Source organism: Gopherus flavomarginatus (assembly GCF_025201925.1).
Source record: "Gopherus flavomarginatus isolate rGopFla2 chromosome 13 unlocalized genomic scaffold, rGopFla2.mat.asm SUPER_13_unloc_2, whole genome shotgun sequence".
NCBI lineage: Eukaryota > Metazoa > Chordata > Testudines > Testudinidae > Gopherus > Gopherus flavomarginatus.
This window is the reverse complement of record NW_026114610.1, coordinates 3,947,773-3,964,503: the sequence shown is the minus strand read 5'-3', so window position 1 is coordinate 3,964,503 and position 16,731 is coordinate 3,947,773. Positions and strand designations below refer to the sequence as shown.

The 16,731-nt window shown below is 48.7% G+C and overlaps 1 non-coding gene across 1 annotated transcript; it reads left to right on the top strand.

Annotated features, from left to right (window-relative positions):
* Positions 1-7,108: 7,108 nt before the first annotated feature.
* Positions 7,109-7,181, top strand: TRNAV-GAC (transfer RNA valine (anticodon GAC)). Its single transcript has one exon. It is a non-coding gene; the product is annotated as a tRNA-Val (tRNA).
* Positions 7,182-16,731: the final 9,550 nt, after the last annotated feature.

Here is a 16,731-nt window from a genome sequence, read left to right as displayed (position 1 = left end):
GTGGAAGGGCTGGGGGCATCTCTGAGCACTGCTGCCCACAGACTCCAGCCCTGCAGCTCCCATTGGCACAGTTGGCTCTTGGGGCGGGAACAGAATGTGGAGACCCCCCACACACAGTTGTTCTTCCTGCAGATGGGGGGCAGCAGGGGATCTCCCCTGTTTGGAGGAATCTCTCTGGGCCCCACCGTTAGGTCTCCATCCTTTCTCCCCCTAACCACGCACACCCCTCCCCTCCCCGTTATCAATGTTTTAGAGTGACCCCTCCCTCCGTTTGTAGGATACAGACTCTCTGTGACAGAGACTGACTGCGGCTCCTCTCTGCATGGCCCCAGTGGGGAAGAAAAGAGACTGGGGGGGCGGAGAAGATGGGCAGAAGGAGTCAAATGGGGCTAAACCAGAATAGAGGAGATTTTCTTCCTGTTAAAACGTACTGGAGTCTCATCACTGAAAAGCCGCATCTTGAATTAGGTTTGAACCAGCTACTTTTCAATTACCAGGCAAAGGTGTGAACCACAGAGACTGGGAACTGCCTGCTTCCCAAATCCATCTAAACAGCATCTGCAGTGGGGCAACTGGTTAGTGCAGAAGGGCAGCTGCTGGGATTGTAAATTCAGGCCTTATCTGGAGCCCTGGATTCTGTTCCCCGTGTACCTTCCCCAGCTTGTTCCTCTTACCTGTGTAGTTTGCTTTGCCTAATTCCCATGGAAAGTGCCCTGCTAGGAAAAGGAGAGTAAGTTCTAAAATGTGACAGTAGGTGTACAGCTTGGAAACATCTCCGCTGTGCTGCCATTAGTTCCAGGAGATTGTTCACTGGCAGGGCAAATTGATTTCTCTGCTGCTGAGAAAGCTGCCAGGACAGGTCTGTGGGCACCAGAGCTCCCTGCTTCTTCCAGCACACCCCTGGCTCCTTCCCTGCCCCAGTCACCGATGTAGGAGGGTCCTATATGCACTGAGCCTAAAGCTTTACCAAGTCTTCTTAGTGCAGTTGACAGCGTGTCAGTCTCATAGTCCGAAAGTCATAAGTTCAAGCCTCAGAGGTAGCAATGGTGTTTGCTCCCTGCTTCAGATTCTCCAAAGGAAATCAGAGAAAAGAAACTAGAGGAGAGTGGTTTCTAGACACCCTCCAGCCATCTAACACACACACAGAGACTTTTCTATGGCATTATCTTTTCCTTCTCTGTGCCATTTGTATTCTCCATAGAGCAAAATAAAACAAAAACATGCAAATCCAAGCCTAATACAGCATGAAACCCAATACAGATCAAGTCTCACCCTCAGAGACCTTCCAATACGCTTCTTTTGCAGACTAGACTTATTTCTTGTCTGGGCCCAGTCTTTTCACCAGGTATAGTCCTTGTTCCAGCTCAAGGTAGCTAGGGGATTTCTCATGACTGCACCCACCTTTCTTCTGTTCCATCCCTTATACAGCTTTGCTACTGTCATAACCTTAGTCCCAGATTTGGACCTTAGCGTCCAAAATATGGGGGTTAGCATGAAAACCTCCAAGCTTAGTTACCAGCTTGGACCTGGTACCTGCTGCCACCACCCAAAAAATTAGAGTGTTTTGGGGCACTCTGGTCCCTCTGAAAAACCTTCCCTGGGGACCCCAAGACCCAAATCCCTTGAGTCTCACAACAAAGGGAAATAATCCTTTTTCCCTTCCCCCCTCCAGGTGCTCCTGGAGAGATATACAGACACAAGCTCTGTGAAACTACACAGAGTGACTTCCCCTCTCTGTTCTCAATCCTGGAAACAAAAAGTACTTTCCTATTCCCCCAGAGGGAATGCAAAATCAGGCTAGCAAATCCAACACACACAGATCTCCCCCCCCCTGATTTCTTCCTCCCACCAATTCCCTGGTGAGTACAGACTCAATTTCCCTGAAGTAAAGAAAAACTCCAACAGGTCTTAAAAGAAAGCTTTATATAAAAAGAAAGAAAAATACATACAAATGGTCTCTCTGTATTAAGATGATACAATACAGGGTCGATTGCTTAAAAGAATATTGAATAAACAGCCTTATTCAAAAAGAATACAAATCAAAGCACTCCAGCACTTATATTCATGCAAATACCAAAGAAAAGAAACCATATAACTTACTATCTGATCTCTTTGTCCTTACACTTAGAAACAGAAGACTAGAAAGTAGAAACTACTTCTCCAAGCGAGAAAGCAGGCAGACAGACAAAAGACTCAGACACACTATTCCCTCCACCCAGAGTTGAAAAAATCCGGTTTCCTGATTGGTCCTCTGGTCAGGTGCTTCAGGTGAAAGAGACATTAACCCTTAGCTATCTTTTTATGACAGCTACAAGGCAGGAATCTTTTGTCTCTCTCCTGGGGAAAAGCCCCAGGTTTAAGATGGATTCCTGTACCAGGTGACATGGTCACATGTCCTGGGAGACCCCAAGCCTTCATTCTTCCTGGCCTGACTCACAAATGGTGCAGGACAGAGCCATCTCCAGTCAATTGTTCTGGTTAATGGGAGCCATCAAGAGTCCAAACCACTATTAATGGCCCACACTTTGCCTCATTACAACAGGACCTCAGAGTTATATTTCATATTTCTAGTTTCAGATACAGGAATGATCAGTTCATACAAATAGGATGAACACACACAGTAGATTATAAGCTTTGTAATGATACCTTACTAGAGACCTTTTGCATGAAGCATATTTCAGTTACTTTATATTCACATTCATTAGCATATTTTCATAAAATCCTATGGAGTGCAACATCACAGCAGGGAAAGGGTTTTACTGCAGCACCTGGAAGCAGTTGAGTTTCATGTTCAGGCTGTGGTATGAGTTCCTCCAGGTTTCTCATAAGCACACAGGGACCTTAGCAGGTCTTCTCGATACAGGAATGGCCTAGATACGCTAAAGTGATGGGAATTGCATTTTCCTTTTTAATTTTTGTATTTCCAATGACATTTCTGTATAACTGTGTTTTCTCCTGGATTTGATATTTAACTAAAGAAAGAATAAGGCCTCAGGGCGCCAGATGGAGGAGCAGGCTGGGGCTAGGACTGCTAAGAAAGCAAGAGTAGCAAGTTTTCTGTATTGTTTCCTGCCCTCATTTTCATGACTAATTTCTCTTCTGCATGAAATTTGCCATTTGTTCATGTGAGCCTGGCTAGTTCAGTTGGTAGAGCATCAGGCTTTTAATCTAGGGTTCAAGTCACTGGTAAATAAAAAAGACAGTTTTCCCTGTAATATCCTCCAAGATCTTCAGAAGGTATCTCTTGAGGACTCTCCTTGACTTCAGCTTCTCCTTTCCTAGTAAGGGCCATGTATTGCCTAGGACTGAAGGGGCAACTTCCTCACATCCCTACTGGCCTCTCAGTCTGGTTTAAGAAAGGCCTCTGGGAGCTGCAGCAAATTGCTGCACAACAACTTGGTGAGCAAATGCAGGGTTGCCTACACAGGGTTATCCTTACCAGAACTCAGCAGAGGTCTGAGTGTTCCTTATTGGTCCCATGGTGTAAGGGCCAGCCGTCAGGACTTTGAATCCTGCAATATGAGCTGAAGTCTCAGTGGGATCTGAGAGCAATTCCTGTGGCACTTAACCCTACTGGATCTTCCAAGGCTCTGTCTTGCTTTCTCAAAGGCCATGAAAGTCTGTCTTTTGCCCGCCAGCTGTTGTGACTTGAGCACAAGAGGGGATGTTTGATCCAGAAGTCTGGCTGTGCCTGGAGTCCTGTAGGTAGGGATGCGAGCTGCATTTCCTCTGAGTCCTGAAGCTGGGCTGCAGCCTGGCCTAGGAGGCAGCCCTATTGGTTGACCTACTGGCCCAAAGTCACTTGTTTAGTGTTGGTGTCCACAGGAACGCTGAAGGGCCTAAGGGAGGGAGGCTCAATACTCCTCCCTGTCAGTCAGGGCAGAAGAGGAGGGCTGCAAGAGTGGGCAGGCTGATGAGCTGGGCCTTCTAGCGTTTGGCTGGGGACGAGGTGGGGTACGCGAACTGGGAGAAGCGGTTGCTGGCCTGTGAGGAAAGGCTCAGCCAGTGGCATAAGTGGACCTTGTCATTAGCCTACAAAGTTGTGATGCTCAAGACCTATCTTTTGGCTGTGGGGAATTTCCTCAGCCATGTGTTTCCCCCTGCTCCATGAGTGCTGCTGAGACTGAACACGAGGGCCTTCCACTTCCTGTGGGGCAATAGGACATCCCTGCCTAGTCAGGAGACATGTGGCTTTTCTGCCGTATTAGAAGGGGGGTTGGGTTTGATGGGCTTTGAAGCCTTGAACGGCTCTCTCAGTGGTGTCTGAGCTGGAAGGCAGGTCAGGCCCAAGGGAAATGGGGCAACCACAAAGAATGCAACTGACTCTTCCGATATGGTTGTATTATTTTTACCCCACTGGGTGCAGCACCGGGTATGGGTTGGCCAATGATGAGGGAAGGGGGAGGCCCTCCCCTCTAGTGTTCTACTCTCACCTTACACCCTACACGATTTTCAGTGAGTGGCTTGGTGGAAGGTTCTTGCAGGATGGCTTCATCCGCAACAGTGGCTGCCCTCACAGCAGCTGCGGCCACAGCAGCTAGCCCCCCCCGCCCTCTTTGGCTCAATCTGAACAGAGGTCAATGTACTACTGCGTGAGACAGGCCAATTTTAGGGAGCTTCCTCTGAAGGTGAGCAACTGTCCCCAGAACTTACTGACAGGCACTTTAAAGTATTTGCAAATGTGCATGGTCGGCATGTGCAGAGCAAAGGCTGCCCGGGGCACTGTGTCAGGCTCTGGCACCGCTTGAGACAATGGACCATCTTCAGCCACCAGGTGACCCAGGATCTAAGGCAGGAATGGGGTGAGGAAGCAAGTCAAGCTGAGCAAGGCAGCCAAAATTCACCTTGCCTTCGTGGGCGCTCACAGTGATGCCATTTTTGTGTGCCAGGGCTGACAAAAACATCCCAGACAGAGAAGCAGCAGGCCAAAAAAGCAGCAGGGGTATTCTGTCTGCTATCCAAGATCCATAAACCTGGAAATCCTGGATGCCCCATCATTTCAGGCAACGGCACCCTGACAGCAGGATAGTCTGGCTTTGTAGACTTCCTCCTCAGGCCCTATGCTACCAGCACTCCCAGCTATCTTCGAGATGCCACTGACTTCCTGAGGAAACTACAATCCATTGGTGATCTTCCAGAAAACACCATCCTGGCCAGTATGGAGGTAGAAGCCCTCTACACCAACATTCCCCATAAAGATGGACTACAAGCTGTGAGGAACAGTATCCCCGATAATGTCATGGCAAACCTGGTGGCTGAACTTTGTGACTTTGTCCTCACCCACAACTATTTCACATTTGGGCACAATGTATACCTTTAAGTCAGCGGCATTGCTATGGGTACTCGCATTGCCACATAGCTTGCCAACATTTTTATGGCTGACTTAGAACAACGCTTCCTCAGCTCTCATCCCCTAATGCCCCCACTCTACTTGCCCTACACTGATGACATCTTCATCTTCTGGACTCATGGAAAAGAAAACCCTTGAGGAATTCCACCATGATTTCAACAATTTCCATCCCACCTACAATGTCAGCCTGGACCACTCCACACAAGAGATCCACTTCCTGGACACAACTGTGCTAATAAGCGATGGTCACATAAATACCATCCTATACTGGAAACATACTGACCGCTATACTTACCTATGTGCCTCCAGCTTTCACCCAGACCACATCACACAATCCATTGTCTACAGCCAAGCTCTAAGATACAACCACATTTGCTCCAACTCCTCAGACAGAGACAAACACCTACAAGATCTCTATCAAGCATTCTTACAAGTACACTACCCACTTGTTGAAGTGAAGAAACAGATAGACAGAGCCAGAAGAGTACCCAGAAGTCACCTACTACAGGACAAGTCCAATGAAGAAAGTAATACAACCTCACTAGCTGTCACCTTCAGCCCCCCAACTAAAACCTCTCCAGTGCATCATCAAGGATCAACAATCTATCGTGAAGGATGATCCCTCACTGTCACAGATCTTTGGAGAAAGGCCAGTCCTTGCTTACAGACAGCCCCCTAACCTGAAGCAAATACTTACCAGCAACCAAACAACATAAACACTAACCCAGGAACCTAACCTTGCAACAAAGCCCGTTGCCAACTCTGTCCACATATCTATTCAGGGGACACCATCATAGGACCTAATCACATCAGCCACACTATCAGAGGTTCATTCACTTGCATATCTACCAATGGGATATATGCCATCATGTGCCAGCAATGCCTCTCTGCCATGTACATTGGCCAAACCAGACAGTCCCTACATAAAAGCATAAAAGGACACAAATCAGACATCAAGAATTATAACATTTAAAAATCAGTCTGAGAACACTTCAATCTTCCAGGTCACTTGATTACAGACCTAAAAGTCGCAATATTACAACAAAAACCCTTCAACAACAGACTCCCATGAGAAACTGCTGAATTGGAATTAATTTGCAAACTGGACACCATTAAATTAGGCTTGAATAAAGCCTGGGAGTGGATGGGTTATTACACAAAGTAAAACTATTTCCCCATGTTTATTTGTCCCCCTACTGTTACTCACATCTTCCTGTCAACTGTTGGAAATAGGCCATTCTGATTATCACTGCAAAAGGTTTTTTTCTCCTGCTGATAATAGCTCACCTTAACTGTTCACTCTTGTTATAGTGTGTATGGCAACACTCATTTTTTCATGTTCTCTGTGTGTGTGTGTGTATCTATAGCTATATCTTCCTGCTGTATTTTCCACTGCATGCATCCGATGAAGTGGGTTTTAGCCCATGAAATCTTATGCTGAAATACATTTGTTAGTCTCTAAGGTGCCACAATTACTCCTTGTCCTTTTTGCAGATAAAGTAATGGAGGTTAAGTCCATGAATGGCTATTAGCCAGGATGGGTAAGGAATGGTATCCCTAGCCTCTGTTTGTCAGAGGGTGGAGATGGATAGTAGGAGAGAGGTCACTTGATCATTACCTGTTAGGTTCAGTCCCTCTGGGGCACCTGGCATTGGCCACTGTTGGCAGATAGGATATGGGGTTGGATGGACCTTTGGTCTGACCCAGTATGGCCATTCTTATATTCTTATGAAGGGAGGGGCAGAGCACTGCAACAGAGTTTCTGTAGTGTAGTGGTTATCATGTTTGCTTGACATGCAAAAGGTCCTTGGTTTGAAACCAGGCAGAAACATGATGGCTTCCTTTTCCCAGCTCCTACTGGCCTGTCCCTGCTGTTGTAGGAGCAGCAGTGATTTCTATGCAATGTATAACCTGTATGCTCAATAGGTGTGTTATACTTCCCTCCCTCCTGCTTTTGTCTCCTCTCCCTCTCTGAATACCTGTGAAGTGGTTTTCCCTGTCCCCCTCCTGGAATGCTTGTGGGATGAATTGGCTGGTTGAACAGCTAGAAGAGCAGAAGAGCTTCCAGGTAGACAAGGTGTCTGGGACTCTAATTAGGCAGCACTCACACACCCAGAGCATGGACACTGCCCAAAGTGGAGCGTGACCAACCAGATGCAGCCAAGTCATCTCTAGTCGCAGGCCATTAGGTGCAGGTCCTTAAAAGGAGAAGGGGCCACGTGCTCAGGAGTCACTCACAAGCTTGTATCTCCAGTGAATGCCCTTTGCCTGGACCGCATGGCCAGTGGTTCTCTGTGTTTTATTTCATTGTGCCTCAGGAAGACTTACCTACATCGCACCGTCCATAGCTGCACTGTGGGACACTTAACTTGCAGAATCCTGACATCTCCAGTGCTGTGCCTGTCCTGGGAGCATGAGTATGCAAGTGTGAGTGTGACACCCCCGCTTCTTCTTTTGAACTTAGCTGTCAGTATAATAAACCTGCTGCTTTCTGCCAAACTCTGGTGGGTCATTCGTCCTCCCTATGCTTACTAGCTGGCCCAATTTTGGGTAACAGCTGCAATAAGCTCAACCCTTGCAGGACAGAGGGTGGTGAAATGATCTGGGAAAAAGCCTTAGCATCAGCAGGTGAAAGCTAGAGGACCTTGGCCAGTCACCTTTTGAAGCCTTGTGGCTTGGTCTCCTCTGCCCTTGGAGGTTGGTCTATGGCGGCCGGCTCTTCCTGCTGGCTTCCTTTGTGTGACTTGCCAAAGGAGGGAGTGAGGCAGGAATGGGGGAAAAGAGGAAAGTCTAGCTGAGGAAGGCAGGGCAGAAGCTAAGCCCATTTGTTCCGCAAAGCCTGAAAAGCCTGGGGAGGTGCGGTTGGCTGCTGGGAGGTAGAATCCTGTGCCTACCTCTTGGCTTCCCAGGGATGGCTACTTGCGTCCCAGGATAAGGATTGTTCTGGGTGAAAGGAAAACAAGCAAAGCTCTGGGAGGAAATTTGGGTGTGCGATGCAGGCTCTGTGCTGGGGGAGCGGGCTGGGGTGCAGGAGGGGTCGTGCTTACCCCGGGCACTGCAGCTCCCAAAGTGACTGGTACACACAACCCTGGGGAGCAGGTCCTAGGTGGGCCGTGCCAGGGGGTCTCTGTGTGCCGCTTCCTGCAAGCGCTGCCCCCAGAGCTCCCATTGGCTGCAGTTCCTGGCCAATGGGAGGTGTGGAGTTGGTACTCGGGGCAGGGGTAGTGAATGGAGACACTCCCCCGAACCCAGAGGATGCTGGGACATGCCGGCCATTTCTGGGAGTGACACAGAGAGACGGAGGCAGATTGGGCAGGGAGCCACCTTAGTGCTGCTGGCACATGTCTGCACACCCATTAGGGGACGGGGGCAGAGGTCGTCCATGTGCTGCATGGGGTAGGGGCAGTGCACAGAGCTGCCTCCCCTACTGGGTCTATTACAGGAGGGGAGGGGGGTCTTTTGGCCTGTAAGGTGCAGCAGGTCGGACTAGATGATCACATTGGTCCTTTCTGACCTTAAAGGCTCTGAGTCTAAAAGGGAGAGGGAAGTAAAGGAAGTTTTTTAAAAAAAATAAACCAAACATTGTAATACCAGGATAACTCCACCTGCTCATTGTCTAGTCCCACCCCTTTCTTCCTCCACTGTGTGTTGAATGACCTGCAGAACATTGATTCTCTCATTCCATTGCTAAACTGATACAATAGGACTGAAATTAAACTAATTCCCAGCAGAGAAAACACCACATCACTACACTGGCTGAGAATCAAACCCCAGTCAACTATTTAGAAGGCAGCTATGCTCACCACTATACCACCAATGCATCTGGTGGCAGTATTACTTATGGTTGCCCAATGAGGCTAGACAAGTATTGAGGAGATTTTCTGCCCATTAAAATGAACTGGATTCTCATCACTAAAAAAAACCACCTCCATCTTCACTTGGGTTTGAACCATCAGCCTTTCAATTAGCCACCAAAGATGTTAATCACAAGGTATGTCTACACTAGGGGATTATTCTGATTTTACAGAAACCAGTTTTTGGAAACAGATTGTATAAAGTCGAGTGCACGCGGCCCCACTAAGCACATTAGTTCGGTGGTGTGCGTCCATATAGTGAGACTAGTGTCAATTTCCGGAGCGTTGCACTGTGAGTAGCTATCCCATAGCTATCCCATAGTTTCTGCAGTCTCTCCCACCCATTGGAAATCTGGGTTGAGGTCCCAATGCCTGATGGGGCAAAAACAGTGTCGTGGGTGATTCTGGGTACACGTCGTCACTCAGTCCTTCCTCCGTGAAAGCAATGGCAGACCATCATTTCGTGCCCTTTTCCCTGTATTGCCTGGGCAGACGCCATAGCACGACAACCATGGAGCCTGTTCAGCCTTTTTTCACCGTCACCGTATGAATACTGGATGGTGCTGACAGACGCGGTACTGCAGCACTACACAGCAGCATCCCCTTGCCTTTTCAAGTTAGCAAAGATGGTGTCATAAACAGATAAGTAAGAGTTAATAGCACAGAAGTGCTTCATATCTCTTTGCCTGGAAAGGGTTAACAAGAACAGTGAGCCTGGCTGTCACCTGACCAGAGGACCAATCAGAGGACAGGATACTTTCAAATCTTGAGGGAGGGAAGTTTTTGTGTGTGCTGTTAGTTTTGGTTGTTGTTCACTCTGGGGGCTCAGAGGGACCAGACGTGCAACCAGGTTTCTCTCAATCTCCCTGATACAGGTTCTTATAGATTCCAAGTAGTGAGTACTAGATAGATAAAGCGAGTTAGGCTTATGTTTGTTTTCTTTATTTGCAAATGTGTATTTGGTTGGAAGGAGTTCAAATTGGTATTTTGCTGAAAAGGTTTTAATTTGTACTTTTATACTTAGGCTGGGAGGGTATTCCCAGTGTCTACAGCTGAAAGACCCTGTACCTATTCCATTTTTTTAAATTTACAAAGATAATTTTTACTGTTTTTTCTTTCTTTAATTAAAAGCTTTTCTTGTTTAAGAACCTGATTGTTTTTTATTCTGTTGAGACCCCAGGGGACTGGGTCTGGATTCACCAGGGAATTGGTGGGGAGAAAGGAGGGAAGAGGGAGAGAGAGGCTGATTTCTCTCTGTGCCAGGATTACTTTCTCTCAGGAAGAGTCTGGGAGGGGGAAAGAGAAGGAGGGAGGAAGGTGAATTTTCCTCTCTGTTATGTGATTCAAGGAGTATGAATCACACAGTGATCTTCCAGGGTAACCCAGGGAGGGGAAGCCTGAGAGAGGCAACGGTGGGGGAAAGGGTTTACTTTCCTTGTGTTAAGATCCAGAGGGTCTGGGTCTTGGGGGTCCCCGGGCAAGGTTTTGTGGGGACCAGAGTGTACCAGGCACTGGAATTCCTGGTTGGTGGCAGCGCTACAGGTTCTAAGCTGGTAATTGAGCTTAGAGGAATTCATGCTGGTACCCCATCTTTGGGACGCTAAGGTTCAAAGTGGGGATTATACCATGACAGATGGTTACCAGCCATACCGTCCCATCTGCTGCTTTGCAAGTTGACAATGACAGTTACCAGTTATACTGAACCGTCTGCTGCTGTCATGGATGCTCCTGGCCGGCCTCGGTGAGGCTGGCCAGGGGCGCATGGACAAAAATGGGAATGACTCCCCAGGTCATTCCCTTCTTTGAGTTTTGTCTAAAGGGAGAGTCAGTCCTGTCTAGACTATCAGGCAAGCCTACTAAAGAACAAGAGAGTCAAACAGCCACTCTGGATGAGAGCCCCAGGCATCCCGCAGAAATGATGAGCTGCATGCCATTCCATGGGGGTCCCCTGCAATAACCCCACCCATAGCTTCCCTCGTCCCCCACCCTTCCTGGGCTACTGTGGCAGTGATCCCCCTGTTTATGTGATGAAGTAATAAAGAATGCAGGAATTTGAAACAACACTGACTTTATTGCCTCTGCAAGCAGAGCTCAAAGGGGGCCAAAGCCGCAGAATTGCAGCCACACTAACCCTAATCCGACATGGCAAATACCGATTTCAGCGCTATTCCCCTCGTCGGTACAGATATCGGTATTAAGAGCCCTTTATATCGATATAAAGGGCTTCGTTGTGTGGACGGGTGCAGGGTTAATGCGATTTTATGCTGCTAAATTAGATATAAACTTGTAGTGTTGACCAGGCCAGAGAGAGCAGCAGGTTTTCCCTACTGTTTCCTGCTCTTGTTTTCTTGACTAGTTCTCCTCCACACCAAGTTGCTCTTTTACTTTGCGAGTCTGGCAAACTCAGTAGGCAGAGCATCAGACTTTTAATTGGATGGTCTAGGGTTCAAGTCCCTGGTCAGGTGATAAACTACTCCCCAAGATCTTAAACTGTCTTTCTGGAGTCCTCTTTGACATAACTTTCTCTCGTCAGGATTTTCCCTTTCCTCAGAAGGGCCTTTTTCTGTGTGTGTTTGAAGGGGCAACTTCCTGACAGCCCCTCTGTCCTTGCAGCCTGGAGGAATAAAGGCCTCTGGGCATATAGCATGTTCCTTCCCTGCACACACACACACATACAAACACATAGAATATCCCTAGGAATTAGAATCACCTGCTGCTTTCCCCTTTCCTGCTGGATCCCCAAATGACGATGCTCTTCAGCCTAAACCCATATCCCCTCTTTTCCCAGTGCCCCTCAGTCCCAAACTTCAGTCCCTCCTATGCACACTGCTTCTCACTCCGAACCAGAGCCTGCTCCTCTTCACCCTTCTCCTCTGTCCCTACCCACTGCCCCCTCACTCCCAACCCACAGCCCCCTCCTATTCCCAGTGCCCCTCAGTCCCAAACTTCAGTCCCTTCTATGCACACTGCTTCTCACTCCGAACCAGAGCCTACTCCTCTTCACCCTTCTCCTCTGTCCCTACTCACAGCCCCCTCAATCCCAACCCACAGGCCCCTCCTCCTCACACTGCTCCTCAATCCCAACCAAGAGCCCCCTCCTATTCCCAGTGCCTCTCAATCCCAACCCACAGCTCCCTCCTTCCCTCCAGCAGCAGGTGCTTCAGACTCCCTCAGGAAGATTTTCTTGCAAGGTTTCATGTATGAGTCTGCATGTGGATTTTACAGTATATTGGAAATATGGTGGGTTGCTTGCTGAAATGATCACTTTTGCCTGGTGTTGGATTCCCAGTCTCCTTGTTATTGGGGTAGGAGAAATAAAGCGTTGTTATCCTTGTTGTGTAAATTGAGGGCAGCACAACTGTGCTCGGCAGACCCCGACTGAGGGACTCACGCTCAGTTCAATAGCACTTGCTAGGCAGGGGACAGGGGTTTGAAAGCCAAATTGGCTGGCGCATGGGTCCTAATACTAAAATTTAGGGGTTAGATCAGTGTTAGGACAGGGTGGCTGTGGAGGGATGAGTGAGTCCGCAGACAAGTTAGTGAGAATAGTGCCTTCTTATTTTCCCCCTTTTCCACCCAGGATGGCAGGTGAACTCTACAGAAGCACCTCTGGGCTTGCACTGACTAAGGACAACAGCTGTGAGTGGGGTGCAGAGAGGGGATGGCTCATGTTAAAGGACTTGTGATTGCTGGACTTATGAACCGTAGGGAGAAGGACACTGCCCAGCTTATTTGGGGGGTGGGTCTTTTCCTCTTCGTTTATGTTTATGCGTTGGGGCTGCTGACATGACTTCTGCTAACCCTGGGCTTACATTGCAATGTAGGCATACCCTGAGAGGGCATCTATAACGTAATAAAAGCAGTGTGGCCCGGCTGGCCTGGATCATCTGACTTGGACTCCTGGGGCTCAGGTTGTGAGGCTATAAAGTGCAGAGTAGACATTTAGGCTCAGACTGGAGTCCAGGTTAGGAGACCCTCACCCTTTGTGGGGTCTTGTAGGGTGGGTTCAAGCCCAAGTGTCTACACTGTAATTTTATAACCCAGCAGCACAAGCCCCACAAGCCTGAATCAACTGACCCAGGGTTTGAGAATAGTGACTTGGGTGTGTTTATGACAGTGCAGACATAATACTACGCTATGTCCACGCTGCAATGAAACACCCAGGGCTGCCCCATGCCAGCTCAGGCTCCCGAGGCTTTGGCCGTGGGGTGGTAAATTTGCAGTGTAGATGTCTCAGCTCACGCTCAATACTGGGCTCTGGGCCCCCTCAAAGTTGGGAGGGAGTTTAGCAAGCAAAAAAGGTAAAACTGCAATGAAGTACTACCCTGGACTCAATGGCATTTCTCCATTGGTCTGCCTGCTTTGGGGCAGGGAAATAGCACATCCTGCTGCATTCATTATTTCATAGGGTGGTTTAGGATTTTCATTCTCAGACACTGGGCACAAAGCAGGACTCAACCCTTGGCATAAACTAAATGAGCTGCCCACAGATTCTGGCAGCCACAATGAGCATTTGGTGTGAGAGCTCAGACCTGCCCCTGTCCCAGAGGGAGGGGGTCATCCATGAGGGGACTGGACCACTGACCTACCAGCTCCTAACTCCCAAATGTTCAGTAACTCTGTTATCAGTACCTATGTGTGTAATTTAAACCATAAGAAAACCCACACTGGGCTAGACCAAAGGTCCTTCTGAGAACAGCCAAGAGCAGGTGCCCCAAAAGCCACTCAACAGGGCACCACTGGCAGTTATTATCCCTGCCTCAAAAGCAGACAGACCAATGGAGAATTGCCATGAGTCCAGAGTAACACTTCCCTGCGGTTTTACCATTTCCACTTGCTAAACTCCCTCCCAGCCTTCTGGGCTCCTAGACCTATCCTAGTGCTATGTCTACACTATGATTAAAACACTCAGGTCACCTGTCTCAAAGCCCAGGTCAGCTGACTCAGGGTTATGGGACTTGGACTGCAAGACTATAAAATTACAGTGCAGACATATGGACTCAAAGCCAACCTCTGAGAACCCACAAGGGGTGAGGGTTTCTGAACCCAGGCTTCAGTGTGAACACAAATATCTGCACCACAGTTTTTAGCCTCTCAGTTCTAGCTACATGAGCCCAAGCCAGATGACCCAGGCCAGCCATGCTGCCATCTTTATCTCGGGAGAGATGGATTCTAAGGGTACGTTCTCTTTGCAATGGAAGCCCAGGTGTGGCACGCTGTGCTCAAAGCAGCACCCTGCAAGCCCCATATTCACCACTCTCATATAGTGATGATACGTTTTGAACAGTCTGCCTGGTGAGGTATCATTTTAAAAATCTTGAACTGTTCATCTGTTGAACCTTAATGTCTTCTTGCATTCTATGTGCTCACATTGGTTTGGGAAGTTATGAAGTTTGCTCTGTGTGCATTACAGAAATATGTTATGAAGTTGGGAAATGCCCCCCACCAGCCTATCAGGTGCGACAAGAGAGGAGCCAGACTCACTGCTGGCCTATTAAAGGTGGCTACAGTCCCAAGGACTATCCCAGGAACCGTGTACAATGCAGACTTCGCCGAGATAACACAGCAACAATGGACACTGCTTGACTCACATCATAGCAAAGGAGCTTTCTAGAAAGTTGGAAGAAACTATGAAAGGGGGGAAGAGACATCATGACTTGGCATCTCTCCCCCACAAATCAACAGCTGGAAACACACCTGGATGACAAAACTGATTCATAAATCAGAAGAGAATAATAATAATACATTCAAACCAAAGTCCCCAAATAGCTAGTACTGGTTTTTCAGCTGAAAATTTTCAGTTTGGGGAATTTTGTTTTCGCAGTCAGACCTTGCCAAGGGAAGCAGGGAGAAAATGTTTGAGTTGCCTCCTTCAGAACAGCTTAGCCTAGACACTCTAGCTTTGGGTCACTGTCATGGCTTTGCTGAGAACTGGGGTATTTTAATAATTTGGGGAGGTCTCAGGGTGTTTGGGGGAGATTATGAGGCTGTTTCCTTTTGAGATAAAACTAAGACATACAGGGCTAGAGATTTTTTTTTTTAGAAATCTGAGACTTAAACATTTTATTTAAAGCAAGGGAGTTTCTGAGGAGGGTTTTCTTTGCAAGAAGCAACATTGTTTGATCTCTCATTGTACCAAAGTGGGAGATGGTTGTCTACAAAGGAAGAGTGAAGACTAAATGCATCCGAGGAGGATGGGATTCGAACCCATGCATGCAAAGCACAATGGATTAGTCCATCGCCTTAACCACTCAGCCACCTCATCTGAGGTGTCAGGAAATGGACAGGACGAGAAATCTAAGGCCAGCGGAGATAGGGACACTAAAGTGTTCTTAAATACTAAGCGGAAGCAGGGGCTGAATGAGCTCCCCCCTCACACCTAGTGACCAGCTGTGGGAAAGGCTTCAGGAACAGACCATGTTTGCATAGACACACCTACTCTGCCTAGGTATGCAGCATCATGGGGCCGCTTCCCCAAAATGACCATTTTTAGCTGGTGGCGGGTAACAAATCACTTTAGCACTGAGTGGTATGAAATGTTATTATCCTTCCTGCATGAGTGAAGGGCAGCAGAACATACTTAGTCGGTCCTGATGGGTGAGGAATAGCATTTATTGGACTGCATAGAAGTGATTCAGAACGTCACCCTAAAGCAGTGGTCCCCAAACATTTCATACTGTGCCCTCTTATCCATGGCTGTGGGCCCTCAGAGCCACAGTTGAAAACTGGGGCTGGGAGTGGGATGTTGCTTAGGGGCCCAGGCTGAGGGTGGGGTTGGAAAAGAGCTGGGACAGAGTCGGGTTGACTGGTGCTTCCTCCATGGGGGCTGGCTCAGCCCCTGAGGTGCCCCTATGAATCTTACTCTTTGTTCCCCTAGCAGTCATGCACCACATTTTGGGGACCACTGAACCCTACACGTTAAGCAGGGGCTAGTGATGCCAAAGCCCAGGGAAAAGGAGAACAAGTGCAGGGGCCCCAGCACTGGAACTAGGCCCCCTTACTTCTGTCTGTGGCTCTGCCCCCTGCCACACCTTCCACCCACGGCCCCATCCACTATGTCACCTCTGTTCCACCACTTCCCCCACTAGCCCCACCCTGTCACTCTTTTATCCCTGCCCCGCTGTGGCCCCAAGACCAGAGAAGCTCTGTGCCCCTGCTGCAGCCCCCGGGCCCTAGCACGGAGTGAGAGCTCCTCCAGCCCTGGGGCTGACATGGGGGAGACTTTTCCAGGGGGACCTAATTTCTCCAGGGCCCCTAGTCATGGGCTCCACTGCCCCTTGGTGACACAAGGTTTGGGGAGGCTGAGCCTCCCCTAGTCTCCATTATGTGCTGCCCAGGCTACCGCTGCTCAGTGTGTGGCCAGTCTCTCTGTGTTCTCTGCTGTTTGTGCTGGGGAGCCTGGCTGGCCTTAGGGGTGGGGCCCTCCGGCAGCCACCCCGGACTTCAGGGAGTCAAAGGGCACCGTGTGCCAGTGCAAAGGTGCTCACTGCTCTCCCCTGCCCCAGTGTTCCTCTATGGCCCCATAGA